The 26,198-nt window shown below is 54.9% G+C and overlaps 28 non-coding genes across 28 annotated transcripts; all 28 read left to right on the top strand.

The window, feature by feature from the left end:
* Positions 1-25: 25 nt before the first annotated feature.
* LOC126102268 (5S ribosomal RNA) lies at positions 26-144 on the top strand. The gene has a single exon (XR_007522828.1). It is a non-coding gene; the product is annotated as a 5S ribosomal RNA (ribosomal RNA).
* An 837-nt stretch (positions 145-981) lies between these two features.
* LOC126101702 (5S ribosomal RNA) lies at positions 982-1,100 on the top strand. The gene has a single exon (XR_007522426.1). It is a non-coding gene; the product is annotated as a 5S ribosomal RNA (ribosomal RNA).
* An 840-nt stretch (positions 1,101-1,940) lies between these two features.
* Positions 1,941-2,059, top strand: LOC126101700 (5S ribosomal RNA). Its single transcript, XR_007522425.1, has one exon. It is a non-coding gene; the product is annotated as a 5S ribosomal RNA (ribosomal RNA).
* An 840-nt stretch (positions 2,060-2,899) lies between these two features.
* LOC126102256 (5S ribosomal RNA) lies at positions 2,900-3,018 on the top strand. Its single transcript, XR_007522827.1, has one exon. It is a non-coding gene; the product is annotated as a 5S ribosomal RNA (ribosomal RNA).
* Positions 3,019-3,856: 838 nt separating this feature from the next.
* LOC126101667 (5S ribosomal RNA) lies at positions 3,857-3,975 on the top strand. Its single transcript, XR_007522394.1, has one exon. It is a non-coding gene; the product is annotated as a 5S ribosomal RNA (ribosomal RNA).
* Positions 3,976-4,815: 840 nt separating this feature from the next.
* Positions 4,816-4,934, top strand: LOC126101908 (5S ribosomal RNA). The gene has a single exon (XR_007522616.1). It is a non-coding gene; the product is annotated as a 5S ribosomal RNA (ribosomal RNA).
* Positions 4,935-5,779: 845 nt separating this feature from the next.
* On the top strand, positions 5,780-5,898 carry LOC126101665 (5S ribosomal RNA). The gene has a single exon (XR_007522392.1). It is a non-coding gene; the product is annotated as a 5S ribosomal RNA (ribosomal RNA).
* An 840-nt stretch (positions 5,899-6,738) lies between these two features.
* On the top strand, positions 6,739-6,857 carry LOC126101664 (5S ribosomal RNA). Its single transcript, XR_007522391.1, has one exon. It is a non-coding gene; the product is annotated as a 5S ribosomal RNA (ribosomal RNA).
* Positions 6,858-7,702: 845 nt separating this feature from the next.
* Positions 7,703-7,821, top strand: LOC126101663 (5S ribosomal RNA). Its single transcript, XR_007522390.1, has one exon. It is a non-coding gene; the product is annotated as a 5S ribosomal RNA (ribosomal RNA).
* Positions 7,822-8,661: 840 nt separating this feature from the next.
* On the top strand, positions 8,662-8,780 carry LOC126101662 (5S ribosomal RNA). Its single transcript, XR_007522388.1, has one exon. It is a non-coding gene; the product is annotated as a 5S ribosomal RNA (ribosomal RNA).
* An 845-nt stretch (positions 8,781-9,625) lies between these two features.
* On the top strand, positions 9,626-9,744 carry LOC126101661 (5S ribosomal RNA). Its single transcript, XR_007522387.1, has one exon. It is a non-coding gene; the product is annotated as a 5S ribosomal RNA (ribosomal RNA).
* Positions 9,745-10,584: 840 nt separating this feature from the next.
* On the top strand, positions 10,585-10,703 carry LOC126101660 (5S ribosomal RNA). The gene has a single exon (XR_007522386.1). It is a non-coding gene; the product is annotated as a 5S ribosomal RNA (ribosomal RNA).
* Positions 10,704-11,543: 840 nt separating this feature from the next.
* On the top strand, positions 11,544-11,662 carry LOC126102243 (5S ribosomal RNA). The gene has a single exon (XR_007522826.1). It is a non-coding gene; the product is annotated as a 5S ribosomal RNA (ribosomal RNA).
* An 843-nt stretch (positions 11,663-12,505) lies between these two features.
* Positions 12,506-12,624, top strand: LOC126102230 (5S ribosomal RNA). Its single transcript, XR_007522825.1, has one exon. It is a non-coding gene; the product is annotated as a 5S ribosomal RNA (ribosomal RNA).
* Positions 12,625-13,461: 837 nt separating this feature from the next.
* Positions 13,462-13,580, top strand: LOC126101699 (5S ribosomal RNA). The gene has a single exon (XR_007522424.1). It is a non-coding gene; the product is annotated as a 5S ribosomal RNA (ribosomal RNA).
* Positions 13,581-14,420: 840 nt separating this feature from the next.
* Positions 14,421-14,539, top strand: LOC126102218 (5S ribosomal RNA). The gene has a single exon (XR_007522824.1). It is a non-coding gene; the product is annotated as a 5S ribosomal RNA (ribosomal RNA).
* An 838-nt stretch (positions 14,540-15,377) lies between these two features.
* On the top strand, positions 15,378-15,496 carry LOC126102206 (5S ribosomal RNA). The gene has a single exon (XR_007522823.1). It is a non-coding gene; the product is annotated as a 5S ribosomal RNA (ribosomal RNA).
* An 838-nt stretch (positions 15,497-16,334) lies between these two features.
* On the top strand, positions 16,335-16,453 carry LOC126101659 (5S ribosomal RNA). Its single transcript, XR_007522385.1, has one exon. It is a non-coding gene; the product is annotated as a 5S ribosomal RNA (ribosomal RNA).
* An 840-nt stretch (positions 16,454-17,293) lies between these two features.
* Positions 17,294-17,412, top strand: LOC126101907 (5S ribosomal RNA). Its single transcript, XR_007522615.1, has one exon. It is a non-coding gene; the product is annotated as a 5S ribosomal RNA (ribosomal RNA).
* An 845-nt stretch (positions 17,413-18,257) lies between these two features.
* On the top strand, positions 18,258-18,376 carry LOC126101658 (5S ribosomal RNA). Its single transcript, XR_007522384.1, has one exon. It is a non-coding gene; the product is annotated as a 5S ribosomal RNA (ribosomal RNA).
* An 835-nt stretch (positions 18,377-19,211) lies between these two features.
* Positions 19,212-19,330, top strand: LOC126101656 (5S ribosomal RNA). The gene has a single exon (XR_007522383.1). It is a non-coding gene; the product is annotated as a 5S ribosomal RNA (ribosomal RNA).
* Positions 19,331-20,170: 840 nt separating this feature from the next.
* On the top strand, positions 20,171-20,289 carry LOC126101698 (5S ribosomal RNA). The gene has a single exon (XR_007522423.1). It is a non-coding gene; the product is annotated as a 5S ribosomal RNA (ribosomal RNA).
* An 830-nt stretch (positions 20,290-21,119) lies between these two features.
* LOC126101655 (5S ribosomal RNA) lies at positions 21,120-21,238 on the top strand. The gene has a single exon (XR_007522382.1). It is a non-coding gene; the product is annotated as a 5S ribosomal RNA (ribosomal RNA).
* An 835-nt stretch (positions 21,239-22,073) lies between these two features.
* On the top strand, positions 22,074-22,192 carry LOC126102194 (5S ribosomal RNA). The gene has a single exon (XR_007522821.1). It is a non-coding gene; the product is annotated as a 5S ribosomal RNA (ribosomal RNA).
* Positions 22,193-23,030: 838 nt separating this feature from the next.
* Positions 23,031-23,149, top strand: LOC126101653 (5S ribosomal RNA). Its single transcript, XR_007522380.1, has one exon. It is a non-coding gene; the product is annotated as a 5S ribosomal RNA (ribosomal RNA).
* Positions 23,150-23,984: 835 nt separating this feature from the next.
* Positions 23,985-24,103, top strand: LOC126101652 (5S ribosomal RNA). Its single transcript, XR_007522379.1, has one exon. It is a non-coding gene; the product is annotated as a 5S ribosomal RNA (ribosomal RNA).
* An 835-nt stretch (positions 24,104-24,938) lies between these two features.
* On the top strand, positions 24,939-25,057 carry LOC126102960 (5S ribosomal RNA). Its single transcript, XR_007523212.1, has one exon. It is a non-coding gene; the product is annotated as a 5S ribosomal RNA (ribosomal RNA).
* An 844-nt stretch (positions 25,058-25,901) lies between these two features.
* LOC126101651 (5S ribosomal RNA) lies at positions 25,902-26,020 on the top strand. Its single transcript, XR_007522377.1, has one exon. It is a non-coding gene; the product is annotated as a 5S ribosomal RNA (ribosomal RNA).
* The last annotated feature ends 178 nt before the right edge of the window (positions 26,021-26,198 follow it).

Here is a 26,198-nt window from a genome sequence, read left to right as displayed (position 1 = left end):
TGCCGTGCTCCTACATTAGACGAGCGCCAACGGCCATACCATGATGAATACACCGGTTCTCGTCCGATCACCGAAGTTAAGCATCATCGGGCCCGGCTAGTACTTGGATGGGTGACCGCCTGGGAAACCCGGGTGCTGTTGGCTCCCTTCCTTTTTTTTTTTTGTTATGTCGCCAGCCCAATTTTCAAACTACCTTTCTATTGTGACAAAGATGCTTCCTTAAGCCTTTTAAACTACTGTAATGGTACGAAAATGCAGTAATTAACTCAGTTTGAGGGAGAATGTGCTAACCAAGTTTGCCAAGAAGACTTTGAAAACGACAAAACAGTACGAATCAGCAGGTGATTTCTGAAATACGTCACCGCCTATTGTTGTGTAGGAGTGTAGAGTTCCAAATTTGATTTGTAACCACGAATTTATTCCTTAGTCGTCTCGTCTCGTCTCGTCTCGTCTCGTCCCGCAGACGTTTGTCGTGCTTGCGCTGTCATATGGACCACGACCCGAGCGGCAGCGAGCGGCAGTCGAGCAAAGTCGGGACAAGTCGGGACGGGGACAGGGACAGGGATAGGAATGGTGCGAATGCACTGCAAACTACGCAGACACCTGGTGTGAGGCGAGGCGAGGCGAGGAAGCCCACATCGCTACCAGTGGCGCCCTCCAGCACGACACTGCCACACCCCGCACAGGCCCTCCGCTGAACACCAGGGACAAGATGCGTCCTCCGCTAGTGTCGAAGGCTGCACGCGCCCAGCGAATGACAGGGGGTGCAACGAGCAGCAGTGCGTCTCACACACGCGGCGGTGCGCCCGCTAATTCGGCCGTCGCTCTGCTGGGACGCCGGGCGCGCCTCCCCGCGCCGTCCTGGAGGAACTGGCGGTTGCGGAAGGAAGCGCTTTCGTCAAATGCGGCCGAAAACTAACATTTTGTGTGTTGGGAGAAAAGCCGAACGCGAATTCTGCCGTGCTCCTGCATTAGACGAGCGCCAACTGCCATACCATGATGAATACACCGGTTCTCGTCCGATCACCGAAGTTAAGCATCATCGGGCCCGGCTAGTACTTGGATGGGTGACCGCCTGGGAAACCCGGGTGCTGTTGGCTCCCTTCCTCTTTTTTTTGTTATGTCGCCAGCCCAGTTTTCAAACTACCTTTCTATTGTGACAAAGATGCTTCCTTAAGCCTTTTAAACTACTGTAATGGTACGAAAATGCAGTAATTAACTCAGTTTGAGGGAGAATGTGCTAACCAAGTTTGACAAGAAGACTTTGAAAACGACAAAACAGTACGAATCGGCAGGTGATTTTTGAAATACGTCACCGCCTATTGTTGTGTAGGAGTGTAGAGTTCCAAATTTGATTTGTAACCACGAATTTATTCCTTAGTCGTCTCGTCTCGTCTCGTCTCGTCTCGTCTCGTCCCGCAGACGTTTGTCGTGCTTGCGCTGTCATATGGACCACGACCCGAGCGGCAGCGAGCGGCAGTCGAGCAAAGTCGGGACAAGTCGGGACGGGGACAGGGACAGGGATAGGAATGGTGCGAATGCACTGCAAACTACGCAGACACCTGGTGTGAGGCGAGGCGAGGCGAGGAAGCCCACATCGCTACCAGTGGCGCCCTCCAGCACGACACTGCCACACCCCGCACAGGCCCTCCGCTGAACACCAGGGACAAGATGCGTCCTCCGCTAGTGTCGAAGGCTGCACGCGCCCAGCGAATGACAGGGGGTGCAACGAGCAGCAGTGCGTCTCACACACGCGGCGGTGCGCCCGCTAATTCGGCCGTCGCTCTGCTGGGACGCCGGGCGCGCCTCCCCGCGCCGTCCTGGAGGAACTGGCGGTTGCGGAAGGAAGCGCTTTCGTCAAATGCGGCCGAAAACTAACATTTTGTGTGTTGGGAGAAAAGCCGAACGCGAATTCTGCCGTGCTCCTGCATTAGACGAGCGCCAACTGCCATACCATGATGAATACACCGGTTCTCGTCCGATCACCGAAGTTAAGCATCATCGGGCCCGGCTAGTACTTGGATGGGTGACCGCCTGGGAAACCCGGGTGCTGTTGGCTCCCTTCCTCTTTTTTTTGTTATGTCGCCAGCCCAGTTTTCAAACTACCTTTCTATTGTGACAAAGATGCTTCCTTAAGCCTTTTAAACTACTGTAATGGTACGAAAATGCAGTAATTAACTCAGTTTGAGGGAGAATGTGCTAACCAAGTTTGACAAGAAGACTTTGAAAACGACAAAACAGTACGAATCGGCAGGTGATTTTTGAAATACGTCACCGCCTATTGTTGTGTAGGAGTGTAGAGTTCCAAATTTGATTTGTAACCACGAATTTATTCCTTAGTCGTCTCGTCTCGTCTCGTCTCGTCTCGTCTCGTCCCGCAGACGTTTGTCGTGCTTGCGCTGTCATATGGACCACGACCCGAGCGGCAGCGAGCGGCAGTCGAGCAAAGTCGGGACAAGTCGGGACGGGGACAGGGACAGGGATAGGAATGGTGCGAATGCACTGCAAACTACGCAGACACCTGGTGTGAGGCGAGGCGAGGCGAGGAAGCCCACATCGCTACCAGTGGCGCCCTCCAGCACGACACTGCCACACCCCGCACAGGCCCTCCGCTGAACACCAGGGACAAGATGCGTCCTCCGCTAGTGTCGAAGGCTGCACGCGCCCAGCGAATGACAGGGGGTGCAACGAGCAGCAGTGCGTCTCACACACGCGGCGGTGCGCCCGCTAATTCGGCCGTCGCTCTGCTGGGACGCCGGGCGCGCCTCCCCGCGCCGTCCTGGAGGAACTGGCGGTTGCGGAAGGAAGCGCTTTCGTCAAATGCGGCCGAAAACTAACATTTTGTGTGTTGGGAGAAAAGCCGAACGCGAATTCTGCCGTGCTCCTACATTAGACGAGCGCCAACGGCCATACCATGATGAATACACCGGTTCTCGTCCGATCACCGAAGTTAAGCATCATCGGGCCCGGCTAGTACTTGGATGGGTGACCGCCTGGGAAACCCGGGTGCTGTTGGCTCCCTTCCTTTTTTTTTTTTTGTTATGTCGCCAGCCCAATTTTCAAACTACCTTTCCATTGTGACAAAGATGCTTCCTTAAGCCTTTTAAACTACTGTAATGGTACGAAAATGCAGTAATTAACTCAGTTTGAGGGAGAATGTGCTAACCAAGTTCCCCAAGAAGACTTTGAAAACGACAAAACAGTACGAATCGGCAGGTGATTTTTGAAATACGTCACCGCCTATTGTTGTGTAGGAGTGTAGAGTTCCAAATTTGATTTGTAACCACGAATTTATTCCTTAGTCGTCTCGTCTCGTCTCGTCTCGTCTCGTCCCGCAGACGTTTGTCGTGCTTGCGCTGTCATATGGACCACGACCCGAGCGGCAGCGAGCGGCAGTCGAGCAAAGTCGGGACAAGTCGGGACGGGGACAGGGACAGGGATAGGAATGGTGCGAATGCACTGCAAACTACGCAGACACCTGGTGTGAGGCGAGGCGAGGCGAGGAAGCCCACATCGCTACCAGTGGCGCCCTCCAGCACGACACTGCCACACCCCGCACAGGCCCTCCGCTGAACACCAGGGACAAGATGCGTCCTCCGCTAGTGTCGAAGGCTGCACGCGCCCAGCGAATGACAGGGGGTGCAACGAGCAGCAGTGCGTCTCACACACGCGGCGGTGCGCCCGCTAATTCGGCCGTCGCTCTGCTGGGACGCCGGGCGCGCCTCCCCGCGCCGTCCTCGAGGAACTGGCGGTTGCGGAAGGAAGCGCTTTCGTCAAATGCAGCCGAAAACTAACATTTTGTGTGTTGGGAGAAAAGCCGAACGCGAATTCTGCCGTGCTCCTACATTAGATGAGCGCCAACGGCCATACCATGATGAATACACCGGTTCTCGTCCGATCACTGAAGTTAAGCATCATCGGGCCCGGCTAGTACTTGGATGGGTGACCGCCTGGGAAACCCGGGTGCTGTTGGCTCCCTTCCTCTTTTTTTTGTTATGTCGCCAGCCCAGTTTTCAAACTACCTTTCTGTTGTGACAAAGATGCTTCCTTAAGCCTTTTAAACTACTGTAATGGTACGAAAATGCAGTAATTAACTCAGTTTGAGGGAGAATGTGCTAACCAAGTTTGCCAAGAAGACTTTGAAAACGACAAAACAGTACGAATCGGCAGGTGATTTCTGAAATACGTCACCGCCTATTGTTGTGTAGGAGTGTAGAGTTCCAAATTTGATTTGTAACCACGAATTTATTCCTTAGTCGTCTCGTCTCGTCTCGTCTCGCCTCGTCTCGTCCCGCAGACGTTTGTCGTGCTTGCGCTGTCATATGGACCACGACCCGAGCGGCAGCGAGCGGCAGTCGAGCAAAGTCGGGACAAGTCGGGACGGGGACAGGGACAGGGATAGGAATGGTGCGAATGCACTGCAAACTACGCAGACACCTGGTGTGAGGCGAGGCGAGGCGAGGAAGCCCACATCGCTACCAGTGGCGCCCTCCAGCACGACACTGCCACACCCCGCACAGGCCCTCCGCTGATCACCAGGGACAAGATGCGTCCTCCGCTAGTGTCGAAGGCTGCACGCGCCCAGCGAATGACAGGGGGTGCAACGAGCAGCAGTGCGTCTCACACACGCGGCGGTGCGCCCGCTAATTCGGCCGTCGCTCTGCTGGGACGCCGGGCGCGCCTCCCCGCGCCGTCCTCGAGGAACTGGCGGTTGCGGAAGGAAGCGCTTTCGTCAAATGCAGCCGAAAACTAACATTTTGTGTGTTGGGAGAAAAGCCGAACGCGAATTCTGCCGTGCTCCTACATTAGATGAGCGCCAACTGCCATACCATGATGAATACACCGGTTCTCGTCCGATCACTGAAGTTAAGCATCATCGGGCCCGGCTAGTACTTGGATGGGTGACCGCCTGGGAAACCCGGGTGCTGTTGGCTCCCTTCCTCTTTTTTTTGTTATGTCGCCAGCCCAGTTTTCAAACTACCTTTCTGTTGTGACAAAGATGCTTCCTTAAGCCTTTTAAACTACTGTAATGGTACGAAAATGCAGTAATTAACTCAGTTTGAGGGAGAATGTGCTAACCAAGTTTGCCAAGAAGACTTTGAAAACGACAAAACAGTACGAATCGGCAGGTGATTTCTGAAATACGTCACCGCCTATTGTTGTGTAGGAGTGTAGAGTTCCAAATTTGATTTGTAACCACGAATTTATTCCTTAGTCGTCTCGTCTCGTCTCGTCTCGTCTCGTCTCGTCCCGCAGACGTTTGTCGTGCTTGCGCTGTCATATGGACCACGACCCGAGCGGCAGCGAGCGGCAGTCGAGCAAAGTCGGGACAAGTCGGGACGGGGACAGGGACAGGGATAGGAATGGTGCGAATGCACTGCAAACTACGCAGACAGCTGGTGTGAGGCGAGGCGAGGCGAGGCGAGGAAGCCCACATCGCTACCAGTGGCGCCCTCCAGCACGACACTGCCACACCCCGCACAGGCCCTCCGCTGAACACCAGGGACAAGATGCGTCCTCCGCTAGTGTCGAAGGCTGCACGCGCCCAGCGAATGACAGGGGGTGCAACGAGCAGCAGTGCGTCTCACACACGCGGCGGTGCGCCCGCTAATTCGGCCGTCGCTCTGCTGGGACGCCGGGCGCGCCTCCCCGCGCCGTCCTCGAGGAACTGGCGGTTGCGGAAGGAAGCGCTTTCGTCAAATGCAGCCGAAAACTAACATTTTGTGTGTTGGGAGAAAAGCCGAACGCGAATTCTGCCGTGCTCCTACATTAGATGAGCGCCAACGGCCATACCATGATGAATACACCGGTTCTCGTCCGATCACTGAAGTTAAGCATCATCGGGCCCGGCTAGTACTTGGATGGGTGACCGCCTGGGAAACCCGGGTGCTGTTGGCTCCCTTCCTCTTTTTTTTGTTATGTCGCCAGCCCAGTTTTCAAACTACCTTTCTGTTGTGACAAAGATGCTTCCTTAAGCCTTTTAAACTACTGTAATGGTACGAAAATGCTGTAATTAACTCAGTTTGAGGGAGAATGTGCTAACCAAGTTTGCCAAGAAGACTTTGAAAACGACAAAACAGTACGAATCGGCAGGTGATTTTTGAAATACGTCACCGCCTATTGTTGTGTAGGAGTGTAGAGTTCCAAATTTGATTTGTAACCACGAATTTATTCCTTAGTCGTCTCGTCTCGTCTCGTCTCGTCTCGTCCCGCAGACGTTTGTCGTGCTTGCGCTGTCATATGGACCACGACCCGAGCGGCAGCGAGCGGCAGTCGAGCAAAGTCGGGACAAGTCGGGACGGGGACAGGGACAGGGATAGGAATGGTGCGAATGCACTGCAAACTACGCAGACACCTGGTGTGAGGCGAGGCGAGGCGAGGCGAGGAAGCCCACATCGCTACCAGTGGCGCCCTCCAGCACGACACTGCCACACCCCGCACAGGCCCTCCGCTGAACACCAGGGACAAGATGCGTCCTCCGCTAGTGTCGAAGGCTGCACGCGCCCAGCGAATGACAGGGGGTGCAACGAGCAGCAGTGCGTCTCACACACGCGGCGGTGCGCCCGCTAATTCGGCCGTCGCTCTGCTGGGACGCCGGGCGCGCCTCCCCGCGCCGTCCTGGAGGAACTGGCGGTTGCGGAAGGAAGCGCTTTCGTCAAATGCAGCCGAAAACTAACATTTTGTGTGTTGGGAGAAAAGCCGAACGCGAATTCTGCCGTGCTCCTACATTAGATGAGCGCCAACGGCCATACCATGATGAATACACCGGTTCTCGTCCGATCACTGAAGTTAAGCATCATCGGGCCCGGCTAGTACTTGGATGGGTGACCGCCTGGGAAACCCGGGTGCTGTTGGCTCCCTTCCTCTTTTTTTTGTTATGTCGCCAGCCCAGTTTTCAAACTACCTTTCTGTTGTGACAAAGATGCTTCCTTAAGCCTTTTAAACTACTGTAATGGTACGAAAATGCAGTAATTAACTCAGTTTGAGGGAGAATGTGCTAACCAAGTTTGCCAAGAAGACTTTGAAAACGACAAAACAGTACGAATCGGCAGGTGATTTCTGAAATACGTCACCGCCTATTGTTGTGTAGGAGTGTAGAGTTCCAAATTTGATTTGTAACCACGAATTTATTCCTTAGTCGTCTCGTCTCGTCTCGTCTCGTCTCGTCTCGTCCCGCAGACGTTTGTCGTGCTTGCGCTGTCATATGGACCACGACCCGAGCGGCAGCGAGCGGCAGTCGAGCAAAGTCGGGACAAGTCGGGACGGGGACAGGGACAGGGATAGGAATGGTGCGAATGCACTGCAAACTACGCAGACAGCTGGTGTGAGGCGAGGCGAGGCGAGGCGAGGAAGCCCACATCGCTACCAGTGGCGCCCTCCAGCACGACACTGCCACACCCCGCACAGGCCCTCCGCTGAACACCAGGGACAAGATGCGTCCTCCGCTAGTGTCGAAGGCTGCACGCGCCCAGCGAATGACAGGGGGTGCAACGAGCAGCAGTGCGTCTCACACACGCGGCGGTGCGCCCGCTAATTCGGCCGTCGCTCTGCTGGGACGCCGGGCGCGCCTCCCCGCGCCGTCCTCGAGGAACTGGCGGTTGCGGAAGGAAGCGCTTTCGTCAAATGCAGCCGAAAACTAACATTTTGTGTGTTGGGAGAAAAGCCGAACGCGAATTCTGCCGTGCTCCTACATTAGATGAGCGCCAACGGCCATACCATGATGAATACACCGGTTCTCGTCCGATCACTGAAGTTAAGCATCATCGGGCCCGGCTAGTACTTGGATGGGTGACCGCCTGGGAAACCCGGGTGCTGTTGGCTCCCTTCCTCTTTTTTTTGTTATGTCGCCAGCCCAGTTTTCAAACTACCTTTCTGTTGTGACAAAGATGCTTCCTTAAGCCTTTTAAACTACTGTAATGGTACGAAAATGCTGTAATTAACTCAGTTTGAGGGAGAATGTGCTAACCAAGTTTGCCAAGAAGACTTTGAAAACGACAAAACAGTACGAATCGGCAGGTGATTTTTGAAATACGTCACCGCCTATTGTTGTGTAGGAGTGTAGAGTTCCAAATTTGATTTGTAACCACGAATTTATTCCTTAGTCGTCTCGTCTCGTCTCGTCTCGTCTCGTCCCGCAGACGTTTGTCGTGCTTGCGCTGTCATATGGACCACGACCCGAGCGGCAGCGAGCGGCAGTCGAGCAAAGTCGGGACAAGTCGGGACGGGGACAGGGACAGGGATAGGAATGGTGCGAATGCACTGCAAACTACGCAGACACCTGGTGTGAGGCGAGGCGAGGCGAGGCGAGGAAGCCCACATCGCTACCAGTGGCGCCCTCCAGCACGACACTGCCACACCCCGCACAGGCCCTCCGCTGAACACCAGGGACAAGATGCGTCCTCCGCTAGTGTCGAAGGCTGCACGCGCCCAGCGAATGACAGGGGGTGCAACGAGCAGCAGTGCGTCTCACACACGCGGCGGTGCGCCCGCTAATTCGGCCGTCGCTCTGCTGGGACGCCGGGCGCGCCTCCCCGCGCCGTCCTGGAGGAACTGGCGGTTGCGGAAGGAAGCGCTTTCGTCAAATGCAGCCGAAAACTAACATTTTGTGTGTTGGGAGAAAAGCCGAACGCGAATTCTGCCGTGCTCCTACATTAGATGAGCGCCAACGGCCATACCATGATGAATACACCGGTTCTCGTCCGATCACTGAAGTTAAGCATCATCGGGCCCGGCTAGTACTTGGATGGGTGACCGCCTGGGAAACCCGGGTGCTGTTGGCTCCCTTCCTCTTTTTTTTGTTATGTCGCCAGCCCAGTTTTCAAACTACCTTTCTGTTGTGACAAAGATGCTTCCTTAAGCCTTTTAAACTACTGTAATGGTACGAAAATGCAGTAATTAACTCAGTTTGAGGGAGAATGTGCTAACCAAGTTTGCCAAGAAGACTTTGAAAACGACAAAACAGTACGAATCGGCAGGTGATTTCTGAAATACGTCACCGCCTATTGTTGTGTAGGAGTGTAGAGTTCCAAATTTGATTTGTAACCACGAATTTATTCCTTAGTCGTCTCGTCTCGTCTCGTCTCGTCTCGTCTCGTCCCGCAGACGTTTGTCGTGCTTGCGCTGTCATATGGACCACGACCCGAGCGGCAGCGAGCGGCAGTCGAGCAAAGTCGGGACAAGTCGGGACGGGGACAGGGACAGGGATAGGAATGGTGCGAATGCACTGCAAACTACGCAGACAGCTGGTGTGAGGCGAGGCGAGGCGAGGCGAGGAAGCCCACATCGCTACCAGTGGCGCCCTCCAGCACGACACTGCCACACCCCGCACAGGCCCTCCGCTGAACACCAGGGACAAGATGCGTCCTCCGCTAGTGTCGAAGGCTGCACGCGCCCAGCGAATGACAGGGGGTGCAACGAGCAGCAGTGCGTCTCACACACGCGGCGGTGCGCCCGCTAATTCGGCCGTCGCTCTGCTGGGACGCCGGGCGCGCCTCCCCGCGCCGTCCTCGAGGAACTGGCGGTTGCGGAAGGAAGCGCTTTCGTCAAATGCAGCCGAAAACTAACATTTTGTGTGTTGGGAGAAAAGCCGAACGCGAATTCTGCCGTGCTCCTACATTAGATGAGCGCCAACGGCCATACCATGATGAATACACCGGTTCTCGTCCGATCACTGAAGTTAAGCATCATCGGGCCCGGCTAGTACTTGGATGGGTGACCGCCTGGGAAACCCGGGTGCTGTTGGCTCCCTTCCTCTTTTTTTTGTTATGTCGCCAGCCCAGTTTTCAAACTACCTTTCTGTTGTGACAAAGATGCTTCCTTAAGCCTTTTAAACTACTGTAATGGTACGAAAATGCTGTAATTAACTCAGTTTGAGGGAGAATGTGCTAACCAAGTTTGCCAAGAAGACTTTGAAAACGACAAAACAGTACGAATCGGCAGGTGATTTTTGAAATACGTCACCGCCTATTGTTGTGTAGGAGTGTAGAGTTCCAAATTTGATTTGTAACCACGAATTTATTCCTTAGTCGTCTCGTCTCGTCTCGTCTCGTCTCGTCCCGCAGACGTTTGTCGTGCTTGCGCTGTCATATGGACCACGACCCGAGCGGCAGCGAGCGGCAGTCGAGCAAAGTCGGGACAAGTCGGGACGGGGACAGGGACAGGGATAGGAATGGTGCGAATGCACTGCAAACTACGCAGACAGCTGGTGTGAGGCGAGGCGAGGCGAGGCGAGGAAGCCCACATCGCTACCAGTGGCGCCCTCCAGCACGACACTGCCACACCCCGCACAGGCCCTCCGCTGAACACCAGGGACAAGATGCGTCCTCCGCTAGTGTCGAAGGCTGCACGCGCCCAGCGAATGACAGGGGGTGCAACGAGCAGCAGTGCGTCTCACACACGCGGCGGTGCGCCCGCTAATTCGGCCGTCGCTCTGCTGGGACGCCGGGCGCGCCTCCCCGCGCCGTCCTGGAGGAACTGGCGGTTGCGGAAGGAAGCGCTTTCGTCAAATGCAGCCGAAAACTAACATTTTGTGTGTTGGGAGAAAAGCCGAACGCGAATTCTGCCGTGCTCCTACATTAGATGAGCGCCAACGGCCATACCATGATGAATACACCGGTTCTCGTCCGATCACTGAAGTTAAGCATCATCGGGCCCGGCTAGTACTTGGATGGGTGACCGCCTGGGAAACCCGGGTGCTGTTGGCTCCCTTCCTCTTTTTTTTGTTATGTCGCCAGCCCAGTTTTCAAACTACCTTTCTGTTGTGACAAAGATGCTTCCTTAAGCCTTTTAAACTACTGTAATGGTACGAAAATGCAGTAATTAACTCAGTTTGAGGGAGAATGTGCTAACCAAGTTTGCCAAGAAGACTTTGAAAACGACAAAACAGTACGAATCGGCAGGTGATTTCTGAAATACGTCACCGCCTATTGTTGTGTAGGAGTGTAGAGTTCCAAATTTGATTTGTAACCACGAATTTATTCCTTAGTCGTCTCGTCTCGTCTCGTCTCGTCTCGTCTCGTCCCGCAGACGTTTGTCGTGCTTGCGCTGTCATATGGACCACGACCCGAGCGGCAGCGAGCGGCAGTCGAGCAAAGTCGGGACAAGTCGGGACGGGGACAGGGACAGGGATAGGAATGGTGCGAATGCACTGCAAACTACGCAGACACCTGGTGTGAGGCGAGGCGAGGCGAGGAAGCCCACATCGCTACCAGTGGCGCCCTCCAGCACGACACTGCCACACCCCGCACAGGCCCTCCGCTGAACACCAGGGACAAGATGCGTCCTCCGCTAGTGTCGAAGGCTGCACGCGCCCAGCGAATGACAGGGGGTGCAACGAGCAGCAGTGCGTCTCACACACGCGGCGGTGCGCCCGCTAATTCGGCCGTCGCTCTGCTGGGACGCCGGGCGCGCCTCCCCGCGCCGTCCTCGAGGAACTGGCGGTTGCGGAAGGAAGCGCTTTCGTCAAATGCGGCCGAAAACTAACATTTTGTGTGTTGGGAGAAAAGCCGAACGCGAATTCTGCCGTGCTCCTACATTAGACGAGCGCCAACGGCCATACCATGATGAATACACCGGTTCTCGTCCGATCACCGAAGTTAAGCATCATCGGGCCCGGCTAGTACTTGGATGGGTGACCGCCTGGGAAACCCGGGTGCTGTTGGCTCCCTTCCTTTTTTTTTTTTTGTTATGTCGCCAGCCCAATTTTCAAACTACCTTTCTATTGTGACAAAGATGCTTCCTTAAGCCTTTTAAACTACTGTAATGGTACGAAAATGCAGTAATTAACTCAGTTTGAGGGAGAATGTGCTAACCAAGTTTGCCAAGAAGACTTTGAAAACGACAAAACAGTACGAATCGGCAGGTGATTTTTGAAATACGTCACCGCCTATTGTTGTGTAGGAGTGTAGAGTTCCAAATTTGATTTGTAACCACGAATTTATTCCTTAGTCGTCTCGTCTCGTCTCGTCGCGTCTCGTCTCGTCCCGCAGACGTTTGTCGTGCTTGCGCTGTCATATGGACCACGACCCGAGCGGCAGCGAGCGGCAGTCGAGCAAAGTCGGGACAAGTCGGGACGGGGACAGGGACAGGGATAGGAATGGTGCGAATGCACTGCAAACTACGCAGACACCTGGTGTGAGGCGAGGCGAGGCGAGGAAGCCCACATCGCTACCAGTGGCGCCCTCCAGCACGACACTGCCACACCCCGCACAGGCCCTCCGCTGAACACCAGGGACAAGATGCGTCCTCCGCTAGTGTCGAAGGCTGCACGCGCCCAGCGAATGACAGGGGGTGCAACGAGCAGCAGTGCGTCTCACACACGCGGCGGTGCGCCCGCTAATTCGGCCGTCGCTCTGCTGGGACGCCGGGCGCGCCTCCCCGCGCCGTCCTGGAGGAACTGGCGGTTGCGGAAGGAAGCGCTTTCGTCAAATGCGGCCGAAAACTAACATTTTGTGTGTTGGGAGAAAAGCCGAACGCGAATTCTGCCGTGCTCCTACATTAGACGAGCGCCAACGGCCATACCATGATGAATACACCGGTTCTCGTCCGATCACCGAAGTTAAGCATCATCGGGCCCGGCTAGTACTTGGATGGGTGACCGCCTGGGAAACCCGGGTGCTGTTGGCTCCCTTCCTTTTTTTTTTTTGTTATGTCGCCAGCCCAATTTTCAAACTACCTTTCTATTGTGACAAAGATGCTTCCTTAAGCCTTTTAAACTACTGTAATGGTACGAAAATGCAGTAATTAACTCAGTTTGAGGGAGAATGTGCTAACCAAGTTTGCCAAGAAGACTTTGAAAACGACAAAACAGTACGAATCAGCAGGTGATTTCTGAAATACGTCACCGCCTATTGTTGTGTAGGAGTGTAGAGTTCCAAATTTGATTTGTAACCACGAATTTATTCCTTAGTCGTCTCGTCTCGTCTCGTCTCGTCTCGTCCCGCAGACGTTTGTCGTGCTTGCGCTGTCATATGGACCACGACCCGAGCGGCAGCGAGCGGCAGTCGAGCAAAGTCGGGACAAGTCGGGACGGGGACAGGGACAGGGATAGGAATGGTGCGAATGCACTGCAAACTACGCAGACACCTGGTGTGAGGCGAGGCGAGGCGAGGAAGCCCACATCGCTACCAGTGGCGCCCTCCAGCACGACACTGCCACACCCCGCACAGGCCCTCCGCTGAACACCAGGGACAAGATGCGTCCTCCGCTAGTGTCGAAGGCTGCACGCGCCCAGCGAATGACAGGGGGTGCAACGAGCAGCAGTGCGTCTCACACACGCGGCGGTGCGCCCGCTAATTCGGCCGTCGCTCTGCTGGGACGCCGGGCGCGCCTCCCCGCGCCGTCCTGGAGGAACTGGCGGTTGCGGAAGGAAGCGCTTTCGTCAAATGCGGCCGAAAACTAACATTTTGTGTGTTGGGAGAAAAGCCGAACGCGAATTCTGCCGTGCTCCTGCATTAGACGAGCGCCAACTGCCATACCATGATGAATACACCGGTTCTCGTCCGATCACCGAAGTTAAGCATCATCGGGCCCGGCTAGTACTTGGATGGGTGACCGCCTGGGAAACCCGGGTGCTGTTGGCTCCCTTCCTCTTTTTTTTGTTATGTCGCCAGCCCAGTTTTCAAACTACCTTTCTATTGTGACAAAGATGCTTCCTTAAGCCTTTTAAACTACTGTAATGGTACGAAAATGCAGTAATTAACTCAGTTTGAGGGAGAATGTGCTAACCAAGTTTGACAAGAAGACTTTGAAAACGACAAAACAGTACGAATCGGCAGGTGATTTTTGAAATACGTCACCGCCTATTGTTGTGTAGGAGTGTAGAGTTCCAAATTTGATTTGTAACCACGAATTTATTCCTTAGTCGTCTCGTCTCGTCTCGTCTCGTCTCGTCTCGTCCCGCAGACGTTTGTCGTGCTTGCGCTGTCATATGGACCACGACCCGAGCGGCAGCGAGCGGCAGTCGAGCAAAGTCGGGACAAGTCGGGACGGGGACAGGGACAGGGATAGGAATGGTGCGAATGCACTGCAAACTACGCAGACACCTGGTGTGAGGCGAGGCGAGGCGAGGAAGCCCACATCGCTACCAGTGGCGCCCTCCAGCACGACACTGCCACACCCCGCACAGGCCCTCCGCTGAACACCAGGGACAAGATGCGTCCTCCGCTAGTGTCGAAGGCTGCACGCGCCCAGCGAATGACAGGGGGTGCAACGAGCAGCAGTGCGTCTCACACACGCGGCGGTGCGCCCGCTAATTCGGCCGTCGCTCTGCTGGGACGCCGGGCGCGCCTCCCCGCGCCGTCCTGGAGGAACTGGCGGTTGCGGAAGGAAGCGCTTTCGTCAAATGCGGCCGAAAACTAACATTTTGTGTGTTGGGAGAAAAGCCGAACGCGAATTCTGCCGTGCTCCTACATTAGACGAGCGCCAACGGCCATACCATGATGAATACACCGGTTCTCGTCCGATCACCGAAGTTAAGCATCATCGGGCCCGGCTAGTACTTGGATGGGTGACCGCCTGGGAAACCCGGGTGCTGTTGGCTCCCTTCCTTTTTTTTTTTTTGTTATGTCGCCAGCCCAATTTTCAAACTACCTTTCCATTGTGACAAAGATGCTTCCTTAAGCCTTTTAAACTACTGTAATGGTACGAAAATGCAGTAATTAACTCAGTTTGAGGGAGAATGTGCTAACCAAGTTCCCCAAGAAGACTTTGAAAACGACAAAACAGTACGAATCGGCAGGTGATTTTTGAAATACGTCACCGCCTATTGTTGTGTAGGAGTGTAGAGTTCCAAATTTGATTTGTAACCACGAATTTATTCCTTAGTCGTCTCGTCTCGTCTCGTCTCGTCTCGTCCCGCAGACGTTTGTCGTGCTTGCGCTGTCATATGGACCACGACCCGAGCGGCAGCGAGCGGCAGTCGAGCAAAGTCGGGACAAGTCGGGACGGGGACAGGGACAGGGATAGGAATGGTGCGAATGCACTGCAAACTACGCAGACACCTGGTGTGAGGCGAGGCGAGGCGAGGAAGCCCACATCGCTACCAGTGGCGCCCTCCAGCACGACACTGCCACACCCCGCACAGGCCCTCCGCTGAACACCAGGGACAAGATGCGTCCTCCGCTAGTGTCGAAGGCTGCACGCGCCCAGCGAATGACAGGGGGTGCAACGAGCAGCAGTGCGTCTCACACACGCGGCGGTGCGCCCGCTAATTCGGCCGTCGCTCTGCTGGGACGCCGGGCGCGCCTCCCCGCGCCGTCCTGGAGGAACTGGCGGTTGCGGAAGGAAGCGCTTTCGTCAAATGCGGCCGAAAACTAACATTTTGTGTGTTGGGAGAAAAGCCGAACGCGAATTCTGCCGTGCTCCTACATTAGACGAGCGCCAACGGCCATACCATGATGAATACACCGGTTCTCGTCCGATCACCGAAGTTAAGCATCATCGGGCCCGGCTAGTACTTGGATGGGTGACCGCCTGGGAAACCCGGGTGCTGTTGGCTCCCTTCCTTTTTTTTTTTTTGTTATGTCGCCAGCCCAATTTTCAAACTACCTTTCCATTGTGACAAAGATGCTTCCTTAAGCCTTTTAAACTACTGTAATGGTACGAAAATGCAGTAATTAACTCAGTTTGAGGGAGAATGTGCTAACCAAGTTCCCCAAGAAGACTTTGAAAACGACAAAACAGTACGAATCGGCAGGTGATTTTTGAAATACGTCACCGCCTATTGTTGTGTAGGAGTGTAGAGTTCCAAATTTGATTTGTAACCACGAATTTATTCCTTAGTCGTCTCGTCTCGTCTCGTCTCGTCTCGTCCCGCAGACGTTTGTCGTGCTTGCGCTGTCATATGGACCACGACCCGAGCGGCAGCGAGCGGCAGTCGAGCAAAGTCGGGACAAGTCGGGACGGGGACAGGGACAGGGATAGGAATGGTGCGAATGCACTGCAAACTACGCAGACACCTGGTGTGAGGCGAGGCGAGGCGAGGAAGCCCACATCGCTACCAGTGGCGCCCTCCAGCACGACACTGCCACACCCCGCACAGGCCCTCCGCTGAACACCAGGGACAAGATGCGTCCTCCGCTAGTGTCGAAGGCTGCACGCGCCCAGCGAATGACAGGGGGTGCAACGAGCAGCAGTGCGTCTCACACACGCGGCGGTGCGCCCGCTAATTCGGCCGTCGCTCTGCTGGGACGCCGGGCGCGCCTCCCCGCGCCGTCCTCGAGGAACTGGCGGTTGCGGAAGGAAGCGCTTTCGTCAAATGCAGCCGAAAACTAACATTTTGTGTGTTGGGAGAAAAGCCGAACGCGAATTCTGCCGTGCTCCTACATTAGATGAGCGCCAACGGCCATACCATGATGAATACACCGGTTCTCGTCCGATCACTGAAGTTAAGCATCATCGGGCCCGGCTAGTACTTGGATGGGTGACCGCCTGGGAAACCCGGGTGCTGTTGGCTCCCTTCCTCTTTTTTTTGTTATGTCGCCAGCCCAGTTTTCAAACTACCTTTCTGTTGTGACAAAGATGCTTCCTTAAGCCTTTTAAACTACTGTAATGGTACGAAAATGCAGTAATTAACTCAGTTTGAGGGAGAATGTGCTAACCAAGTTTGCCAAGAAGACTTTGAAAACGACAAAACAGTACGAATCGGCAGGTGATTTCTGAAATACGTCACCGCCTATTGTTGTGTAGGAGTGTAGAGTTCCAAATTTGATTTGTAACCACGAATTTATTCCTTAGTCGTCTCGTCTCGTCTCGTCTCGCCTCGTCTCGTCCCGCAGACGTTTGTCGTGCTTGCGCTGTCATATGGACCACGACCCGAGCGGCAGCGAGCGGCAGTCGAGCAAAGTCGGGACAAGTCGGGACGGGGACAGGGACAGGGATAGGAATGGTGCGAATGCACTGCAAACTACGCAGACACCTGGTGTGAGGCGAGGCGAGGCGAGGAAGCCCACATCGCTACCAGTGGCGCCCTCCAGCACGACACTGCCACACCCCGCACAGGCCCTCCGCTGATCACCAGGGACAAGATGCGTCCTCCGCTAGTGTCGAAGGCTGCACGCGCCCAGCGAATGACAGGGGGTGCAACGAGCAGCAGTGCGTCTCACACACGCGGCGGTGCGCCCGCTAATTCGGCCGTCGCTATGCTGGGACGCCGGGCGCGCCTCCCCGCGCCGTCCTCGAGGAACTGGCGGTTGCGGAAGGAAGCGCTTTCGTCAAATGCAGCCGAAAACTAACATTTTGTGTGTTGGGAGAAAAGCCGAACGCGAATTCTGCCGTGCTCCTACATTAGATGAGCGCCAACTGCCATACCATGATGAATACACCGGTTCTCGTCCGATCACTGAAGTTAAGCATCATCGGGCCCGGCTAGTACTTGGATGGGTGACCGCCTGGGAAACCCGGGTGCTGTTGGCTCCCTTCCTCTTTTTTTTGTTATGTCGCCAGCCCAGTTTTCAAACTACCTTTCTGTTGTGACAAAGATGCTTCCTTAAGCCTTTTAAACTACTGTAATGGTACGAAAATGCAGTAATTAACTCAGTTTGAGGGAGAATGTGCTAACCAAGTTTGCCAAGAAGACTTTGAAAACGACAAAACAGTACGAATCGGCAGGTGATTTCTGAAATACGTCACCGCCTATTGTTGTGTAGGAGTGTAGAGTTCCAAATTTGATTTGTAACCACGAATTTATTCCTTAGTCGTCTCGTCTCGTCTCGTCTCGTCTCGTCTCGTCCCGCAGACGTTTGTCGTGCTTGCGCTGTCATATGGACCACGACCCGAGCGGCAGCGAGCGGCAGTCGAGCAAAGTCGGGACAAGTCGGGACGGGGACAGGGACAGGGATAGGAATGGTGCGAATGCACTGCAAACTACGCAGACAGCTGGTGTGAGGCGAGGCGAGGCGAGGCGAGGAAGCCCACATCGCTACCAGTGGCGCCCTCCAGCACGACACTGCCACACCCCGCACAGGCCCTCCGCTGAACACCAGGGACAAGATGCGTCCTCCGCTAGTGTCGAAGGCTGCACGCGCCCAGCGAATGACAGGGGGTGCAACGAGCAGCAGTGCGTCTCACACACGCGGCGGTGCGCCCGCTAATTCGGCCGTCGCTCTGCTGGGACGCCGGGCGCGCCTCCCCGCGCCGTCCTCGAGGAACTGGCGGTTGCGGAAGGAAGCGCTTTCGTCAAATGCAGCCGAAAACTAACATTTTGTGTGTTGGGAGAAAAGCCGAACGCGAATTCTGCCGTGCTCCTACATTAGATGAGCGCCAACGGCCATACCATGATGAATACACCGGTTCTCGTCCGATCACTGAAGTTAAGCATCATCGGGCCCGGCTAGTACTTGGATGGGTGACCGCCTGGGAAACCCGGGTGCTGTTGGCTCCCTTCCTCTTTTTTTTGTTATGTCGCCAGCCCAGTTTTCAAACTACCTTTCTGTTGTGACAAAGATGCTTCCTTAAGCCTTTTAAACTACTGTAATGGTACGAAAATGCTGTAATTAACTCAGTTTGAGGGAGAATGTGCTAACCAAGTTTGCCAAGAAGACTTTGAAAACGACAAAACAGTACGAATCGGCAGGTGATTTTTGAAATACGTCACCGCCTATTGTTGTGTAGGAGTGTAGAGTTCCAAATTTGATTTGTAACCACGAATTTATTCCTTAGTCGTCTCGTCTCGTCTCGTCTCGTCTCGTCCCGCAGACGTTTGTCGTGCTTGCGCTGTCATATGGACCACGACCCGAGCGGCAGCGAGCGGCAGTCGAGCAAAGTCGGGACAAGTCGGGACGGGGACAGGGACAGGGATAGGAATGGTGCGAATGCACTGCAAACTACACAGACACCTGGTGTGAGGCGAGGCGAGGCGAGGAAGCCCACATCGCTACCAGTGGCGCCCTCCAGCACGACACTGCCACACCCCGCACAGGCCCTCCGCTGAACACCAGGGACAAGATGCGTCCTCCGCTAGTGTCGAAGGCTGCACGCGCCCAGCGAATGACAGGGGGTGCAACGAGCAGCAGTGCGTCTCACACACGCGGCGGTGCGCCCGCTAATTCGGCCGTCGCTCTGCTGGGACGCCGGGCGCGCCTCCCCGCGCCGTCCTCGAGGAACTGGCGGTTGCGGAAGGAAGCGCTTTCGTCAAATGCAGCCGAAAACTAACATTTTGTGTGTTGGGAGAAAAGCCGAACGCGAATTCTGCCGTGCTCCTACATTAGATGAGCGCCAACGGCCATACCATGATGAATACACCGGTTCTCGTCCGATCACTGAAGTTAAGCATCATCGGGCCCGGCTAGTACTTGGATGGGTGACCGCCTGGGAAACCCGGGTGCTGTTGGCTCCCTTCCTCTTTTTTTTGTTATGTCGCCAGCCCAGTTTTCAAACTACCTTTCTGTTGTGACAAAGATGCTTCCTTAAGCCTTTTAAACTACTGTAATGGTACGAAAATGCTGTAATTAACTCAGTTTGAGGGAGAATGTGCTAACCAAGTTTGCCAAGAAGACTTTGAAAACGACAAAACAGTACGAATCGGCAGGTGATTTTTGAAATACGTCACCGCCTATTGTTGTGTAGGAGTGTAGAGTTCCAAATTTGATTTGTAACCACGAATTTATTCCTTAGTCGTCTCGTCTCGTCTCGTCTCGTCTCGTCCCGCAGACGTTTGTCGTGCTTGCGCTGTCATATGGACCACGACCCGAGCGGCAGCGAGCGGCAGTCGAGCAAAGTCGGGACAAGTCGGGACGGGGACAGGGACAGGGATAGGAATGGTGCGAATGCACTGCAAACTACGCAGACACCTGGCGTGAGGCGAGGCGAGGCGAGGCGAGGAAGCCCACATCGCTACCAGTGGCGCCCTCCAGCACGACACTGCCACACCCCGCACAGGCCCTCCGCTGAACACCAGGGACAAGATGCGTCCTCCGCTAGTGTCGAAGGCTGCACGCGCCCAGCGAATGACAGGGGGTGCAACGAGCAGCAGTGCGTCTCACACACGCGGCGGTGCGCCCGCTAATTCGGCCGTCGCTCTGCTGGGACGCCGGGCGCGCCTCCCCGCGCCGTCCTGGAGGAACTGGCGGTTGCGGAAGGAAGCGCTTTCGTCAAATGCGGCCGAAAACTAACATTTTGTGTGTTGGGAGAAAAGCCGAACGCGAATTCTGCCGTGCTCCTGCATTAGACGAGCGCCAACTGCCATACCATGATGAATACACCGGTTCTCGTCCGATCACCGAAGTTAAGCATCATCGGGCCCGGCTAGTACTTGGATGGGTGACCGCCTGGGAAACCCGGGTGCTGTTGGCTCCCTTCCTCTTTTTTTTGTTATGTCGCCAGCCCAGTTTTCAAACTACCTTTCTATTGTGACAAAGATGCTTCCTTAAGCCTTTTAAACTACTGTAATGGTACGAAAATGCAGTAATTAACTCAGTTTGAGGGAGAATGTGCTAACCAAGTTTGACAAGAAGACTTTGAAAACGACAAAACAGTACGAATCGGCAGGTGATTTTTGAAATACGTCACCGCCTATTGTTGTGTAGGAGTGTAGAGTTCCAAATTTGATTTGTAACCACGAATTTATTCCTTAGTCGTCTCGTCTCGTCTCGTCTCGTCCCGCAGACGTTTGTCGTGCTTGCGCTGTCATATGGACCACGACCCGAGCGGCAGCGAGCGGCAGTCGAGCAAAGTCGGGACAAGTCGGGACGGGGACAGGGACAGGGATAGGAATGGTGCGAATGCACTGCAAACTACGCAGACACCTGGTGTGAGGCGAGGCGAGGCGAGGAAGCCCACATCGCTACCAGTGGCGCCCTCCAGCACGACACTGCCACACCCCGCACAGGCCCTCCGCTGAACACCAGGGACAAGATGCGTCCTCCGCTAGTGTCGAAGGCTGCACGCGCCCAGCGAATGACAGGGGGTGCAACGAGCAGCAGTGCGTCTCACACACGCGGCGGTGCGCCCGCTAATTCGGCCGTCGCTCTGCTGGGACGCCGGGCGCGCCTCCCCGCGCCGTCCTCGAGGAACTGGCGGTTGCGGAAGGAAGCGCTTTCGTCAAATGCAGCCGAAAACTAACATTTTGTGTGTTGGGAGAAAAGCCGAACGCGAATTCTGCCGTGCTCCTACATTAGATGAGCGCCAACGGCCATACCATGATGAATACACCGGTTCTCGTCCGATCACTGAAGTTAAGCATCATCGGGCCCGGCTAGTACTTGGATGGGTGACCGCCTGGGAAACCCGGGTGCTGTTGGCTCCCTTCCTCTTTTTTTTGTTATGTCGCCAGCCCAGTTTTCAAACTACCTTTCTGTTGTGACAAAGATGCTTCCTTAAGCCTTTTAAACTACTGTAATGGTACGAAAATGCAGTAATTAACTCAGTTTGAGGGAGAATGTGCTAACCAAGTTTGCCAAGAAGACTTTGAAAACGACAAAACAGTACGAATCGGCAGGTGATTTTTGAAATACGTCACCGCCTATTGTTGTGTAGGAGTGTAGAGTTCCAAATTTGATTTGTAACCACGAATTTATTCCTTAGTCGTCTCGTCTCGTCTCGTCTCGTCTCGTCCCGCAGACGTTTGTCGTGCTTGCGCTATCATATGGACCACGACCCGAGCGGCAGCGAGCGGCAGTCGAGCAAAGTCGGGACAAGTCGGGACGGGGACAGGGACAGGGATAGGAATGGTGCGAATGCACTGCAAACTACGCAGACACCTGGTGTGAGGCGAGGCGAGGCGAGGAAGCCCACATCGCTACCAGTGGCGCCCTCCAGCACGACACTGCCACACCCCGCACAGGCCCTCCGCTGAACACCAGGGACAAGATGCGTCCTCCGCTAGTGTCGAAGGCTGCACGCGCCCAGCGAATGACAGGGGGTGCAACGAGCAGCAGTGCGTCTCACACACGCGGCGGTGCGCCCGCTAATTCGGCCGTCGCTCTGCTGGGACGCCGGGCGCGCCTCCCCGCGCCGTCCTGGAGGAACTGGCGGTTGCGGAAGGAAGCGCTTTCGTCAAATGCGGCCGAAAACTAACATTTTGTGTGTTGGGAGAAAAGCCGAACGCGAATTCTGCCGTGCTCCTACATTAGATGAGCGCCAACGGCCATACCATGATGAATACACCGGTTCTCGTCCGATCACCGAAGTTAAGCATCATCGGGCCCGGCTAGTACTTGGATGGGTGACCGCCTGGGAAACCCGGGTGCTGTTGGCTCCCTTCCTTTTTTTTTTTTTGTTATGTCGCCAGCCCAATTTACAAACTACCTTTCTATTGTGACAAAGATGCTTCCTTAAGCCTTTTAAACTACTGTAATGGTACGAAAATGCAGTAATTAACTCAGTTTGAGGGAGAATGTGCTAACCAAGTTTGCCAAGAAGACTTTGAAAACGACAAAACAGTACGAATCGGCAGGTGATTTTTGAAATACGTCACCGCCTATTGTTGTGTAGGAGAGTAGAGTTCCAAATTTGATTTGTAACCACGAATTTATTCCTTAGTCGTCTCGTCTCGTCTCGTCTCGTCTCGTCCCGCAGACGTTTGTCGTGCTTGCGCTGTCATATGGACCACGACCCGAGCGGCAGCGAGCGGCAGTCGAGCAAAGTCGGGACAAGTCGGGACGGGGACAGGGACAGGGATAGGAATGGTGCGAATGCACTGCAAACTACGCAGACACCTGGTGTGAGGCGAGGCGAGGCGAGGAAGCCCACATCGCTACCAGTGGCGCCCTCCAGCACGACACTGCCACACCCCGCACAGGCCCTCCGCTGAACACCAGGGACAAGATGCGTCCTCCGCTAGTGTCGAAGGCTGCACGCGCCCAGCGAATGACAGGGGGTGCAACGAGCAGCAGTGCGTCTCACACACGCGGCGGTGCGCCCGCTAATTCGGCCGTCGCTCTGCTGGGACGCCGGGCGCGCCTCCCCGCGCCGTCCTCGAGGAACTGGCGGTTGCGGAAGGAAGCGCTTTCGTCAAATGCAGCCGAAAACTAACATTTTGTGTGTTGGGAGAAAAGCCGAACGCGAATTCTGCCGTGCTCCTACATTAGATGAGCGCCAACGGCCATACCATGATGAATACACCGGTTCTCGTCCGATCACTGAAGTTAAGCATCATCGGGCCCGGCTAGTACTTGGATGGGTGACCGCCTGGGAAACCCGGGTGCTGTTGGCTCCCTTCCTCTTTTTTTTGTTATGTCGCCAGCCCAGTTTTCAAACTACCTTTCTGTTGTGACAAAGATGCTTCCTTAAGCCTTTTAAACTACTGTAATGGTACGAAAATGCAGTAATTAACTCAGTTTGAGGGAGAATGTGCTAACCAAGTTTGCCAAGAAGACTTTGAAAACGACAAAACAGTACGAATCGGCAGGTGATTTCTGAAATACGTCACCGCCTATTGTTGTGTAGGAGTGTAGAGTTCCAAATTTGATTTGTAACCACGAATTTATTCCTTAGTCGTCTCGTCTCGTCTCGTCTCGTCTCGTCCCGCAGACGTTTGTCGTGCTTGCGCTGTCATATGGACCACGACCCGAGCGGCAGCGAGCGGCAGTCGAGCAAAGTCGGGACAAGTCGGGACGGGGACAGGGACAGGGATAGGAATGGTGCGAATGCACTGCAAACTACGCAGACACCTGGTGTGAGGCGAGGCGAGGCAAGGAAGCCCACATCGCTACCAGTGGCGCCCTCCAGCACGTCACTGCCACACCCCGCACAGGCCCTCCGCTGAACACCAGGGACAAGATGCGTCCTCCGCTAGTGTCGAAGGCTGCACGCGCCCAGCGAATGACAGGGGGTGCAACGAGCAGCAGTGCGTCTCACACACGCGGCGGTGCGCCCGCTAATTCGGCCGTCGCTCTGCTGGGACGCCGGGCGCGCCTCCCCGCGCCGTCCTCGAGGAACTGGCGGTTGCGGAAGGAAGCGCTTTCGTCAAATGCAGCCGAAAACTAACATTTTGTGTGTTGGGAGAAAAGCCGAACGCGAATTCTGCCGTGCTCCTACATTAGATGAGCGCCAACGGCCATACCATGATGAATACACCGGTTCTCGTCCGATCACTGAAGTTAAGCATCATCGGGCCCGGCTAGTACTTGGATGGGTGACCGCCTGGGAAACCCGGGTGCTGTTGGCTCCCTTCCTCTTTTTTTTGTTATGTCGCCAGCCCAGTTTTCAAACTACCTTTCTGTTGTGACAAAGATGCTTCCTTAAGCCTTTTAAACTACTGTAATGGTACGAAAATGCAGTAATTAACTCAGTTTGAGGGAGAATGTGCTAACCAAGTTTGCCAAGAAGACTTTGAAAACGACAAAACAGTACGAATCGGCAGGTGATTTTTGAAATACGTCACCGCCTATTGTTGTGTAGGAGTGTAGAGTTCCAAATTTGATTTGTAACCACGAATTTATTCCTTAGTCGTCTCGTCTCGTCTCGTCTCGTCTCGTCCCGCAGACGTTTGTCGTGCTTGCGCTGTCATATGGACCACGACCCGAGCGGCAGCGAGCGGCAGTCGAGCAAAGTCGGGACAAGTCGGGACGGGGACAGGGACAGGGATAGGAATGGTGCGAATGCACTGCAAACTACGCAGACACCTGGTGTGAGGCGAGGCGAGGCGAGGAAGCCCACATCGCTACCAGTGGCGCCCTCCAGCACGACACTGCCACACCCCGCACAGGCCCTCCGCTGAACACCAGGGACAAGATGCGTCCTCCGCTAGTGTCGAAGGCTGCACGCGCCCAGCGAATGACAGGGGGTGCAACGAGCAGCAGTGCGTCTCACACACGCGGCGGTGCGCCCGCTAATTCGGCCGTCGCTCTGCTGGGACGCCGGGCGCGCCTCCCCGCGCCGTCCTGGAGGAACTGGCGGTTGCGGAAGGAAGCGCTTTCGTCAAATGCGGCCGAAAACTAACATTTTGTGTGTTGGGAGAAAAGCCGAACGCGAATTCTGCCGTGCTCCTACATTAGACGAGCGCCAACGGCCATACCATGATGAATACACCGGTTCTCGTCCGATCACCGAAGTTAAGCATCATCGGGCCCGGCTAGTACTTGGATGGGTGACCGCCTGGGAAACCCGGGTGCTGTTGGTTCCCTTCCTTTTTTTTTTTTTTGTTATGTCGCCAGCCCAATTTTCAAACTACCTTTCTATTGTGACAAAGATGCTTCCTTAAGCCTTTTAAACTACTGTAATGGTACGAAAATGCAGTAATTAACTCAGTTTGAGGGAGAATGTGCTAACCAAGTTTGCCAAGAAGACTTTGAAAACGACAAAACAGTACGAATCGGCAGGTGATTTTTGAAATACGTCACCGCCTATTGTTGTGTAGGAGAGTAGAGTTCCAAATTTGATTTGTAACCACGAATTTATTCCTTAGTCGTCTCGTCTCGTCTCGTCTCGTCTCGTCTCGTCCCGCAGACGTTTGTCGTGCTTGCGCTGTCATATGGACCACGACCCGAGCGGCAGCGAGCGGCAGTCGAGCAAAGTCGGGACAAGTCGGGACGGGGACAGGGACAGGGATAGGAATGGTGCGAATGCACTGCAAACTACGCAGACACCTGGTGTGAGGCGAGGCGAGGCGAGGAAGCCCACATCGCTACCAGTGGCGCCCTCCAGCACGACACTGCCACACCCCGCACAGGCCCTCCGCTGAACACCAGGGACAAGATGCGTCCTCCGCTAGTGTCGAAGGCTGCACGCGCCCAGCGAATGACAGGGGGTGCAACGAGCAGCAGTGCGTCTCACACACGCGGCGGTGCGCCCGCTAATTCGGCCGTCGCTCTGCTGGGACGCCGGGCGCGCCTCCCCGCGCCGTCCTCGAGGAACTGGCGGTTGCGGAAGGAAGCGCTTTCGTCAAATGCAGCCGATAACTAACATTTTGTGTGTTGGGAGAAAAGCCGAACGCGAATTCTGCCGTGCTCCTACATTAGATGAGCGCCAACGGCCATACCATGATGAATACACCGGTTCTCGTCCGATCACTGAAGTTAAGCATCATCGGGCCCGGCTAGTACTTGGATGGGTGACCGCCTGGGAAACCCGGGTGCTGTTGGCTCCCTTCCTCTTTTTTTTGTTATGTCGCCAGCCCAGTTTTCAAACTACCTTTCTGTTGTGACAAAGATGCTTCCTTAAGCCTTTTAAACTACTGTAATGGTACGAAAATGCAGTAATTAACTCAGTTTGAGGGAGAATGTGCTAACCAAGTTTGCCAAGAAGACTTTGAAAACGACAAA

Source organism: Schistocerca cancellata, chromosome 9 (assembly GCF_023864275.1).
Source record: "Schistocerca cancellata isolate TAMUIC-IGC-003103 chromosome 9, iqSchCanc2.1, whole genome shotgun sequence".
NCBI classification, from domain to species: Eukaryota; Metazoa; Arthropoda; class Insecta; order Orthoptera; family Acrididae; genus Schistocerca; species Schistocerca cancellata.
The sequence above is the reverse complement of the archived record's forward strand: the minus strand, read 5'-3'. Positions and strand labels throughout refer to the sequence as shown.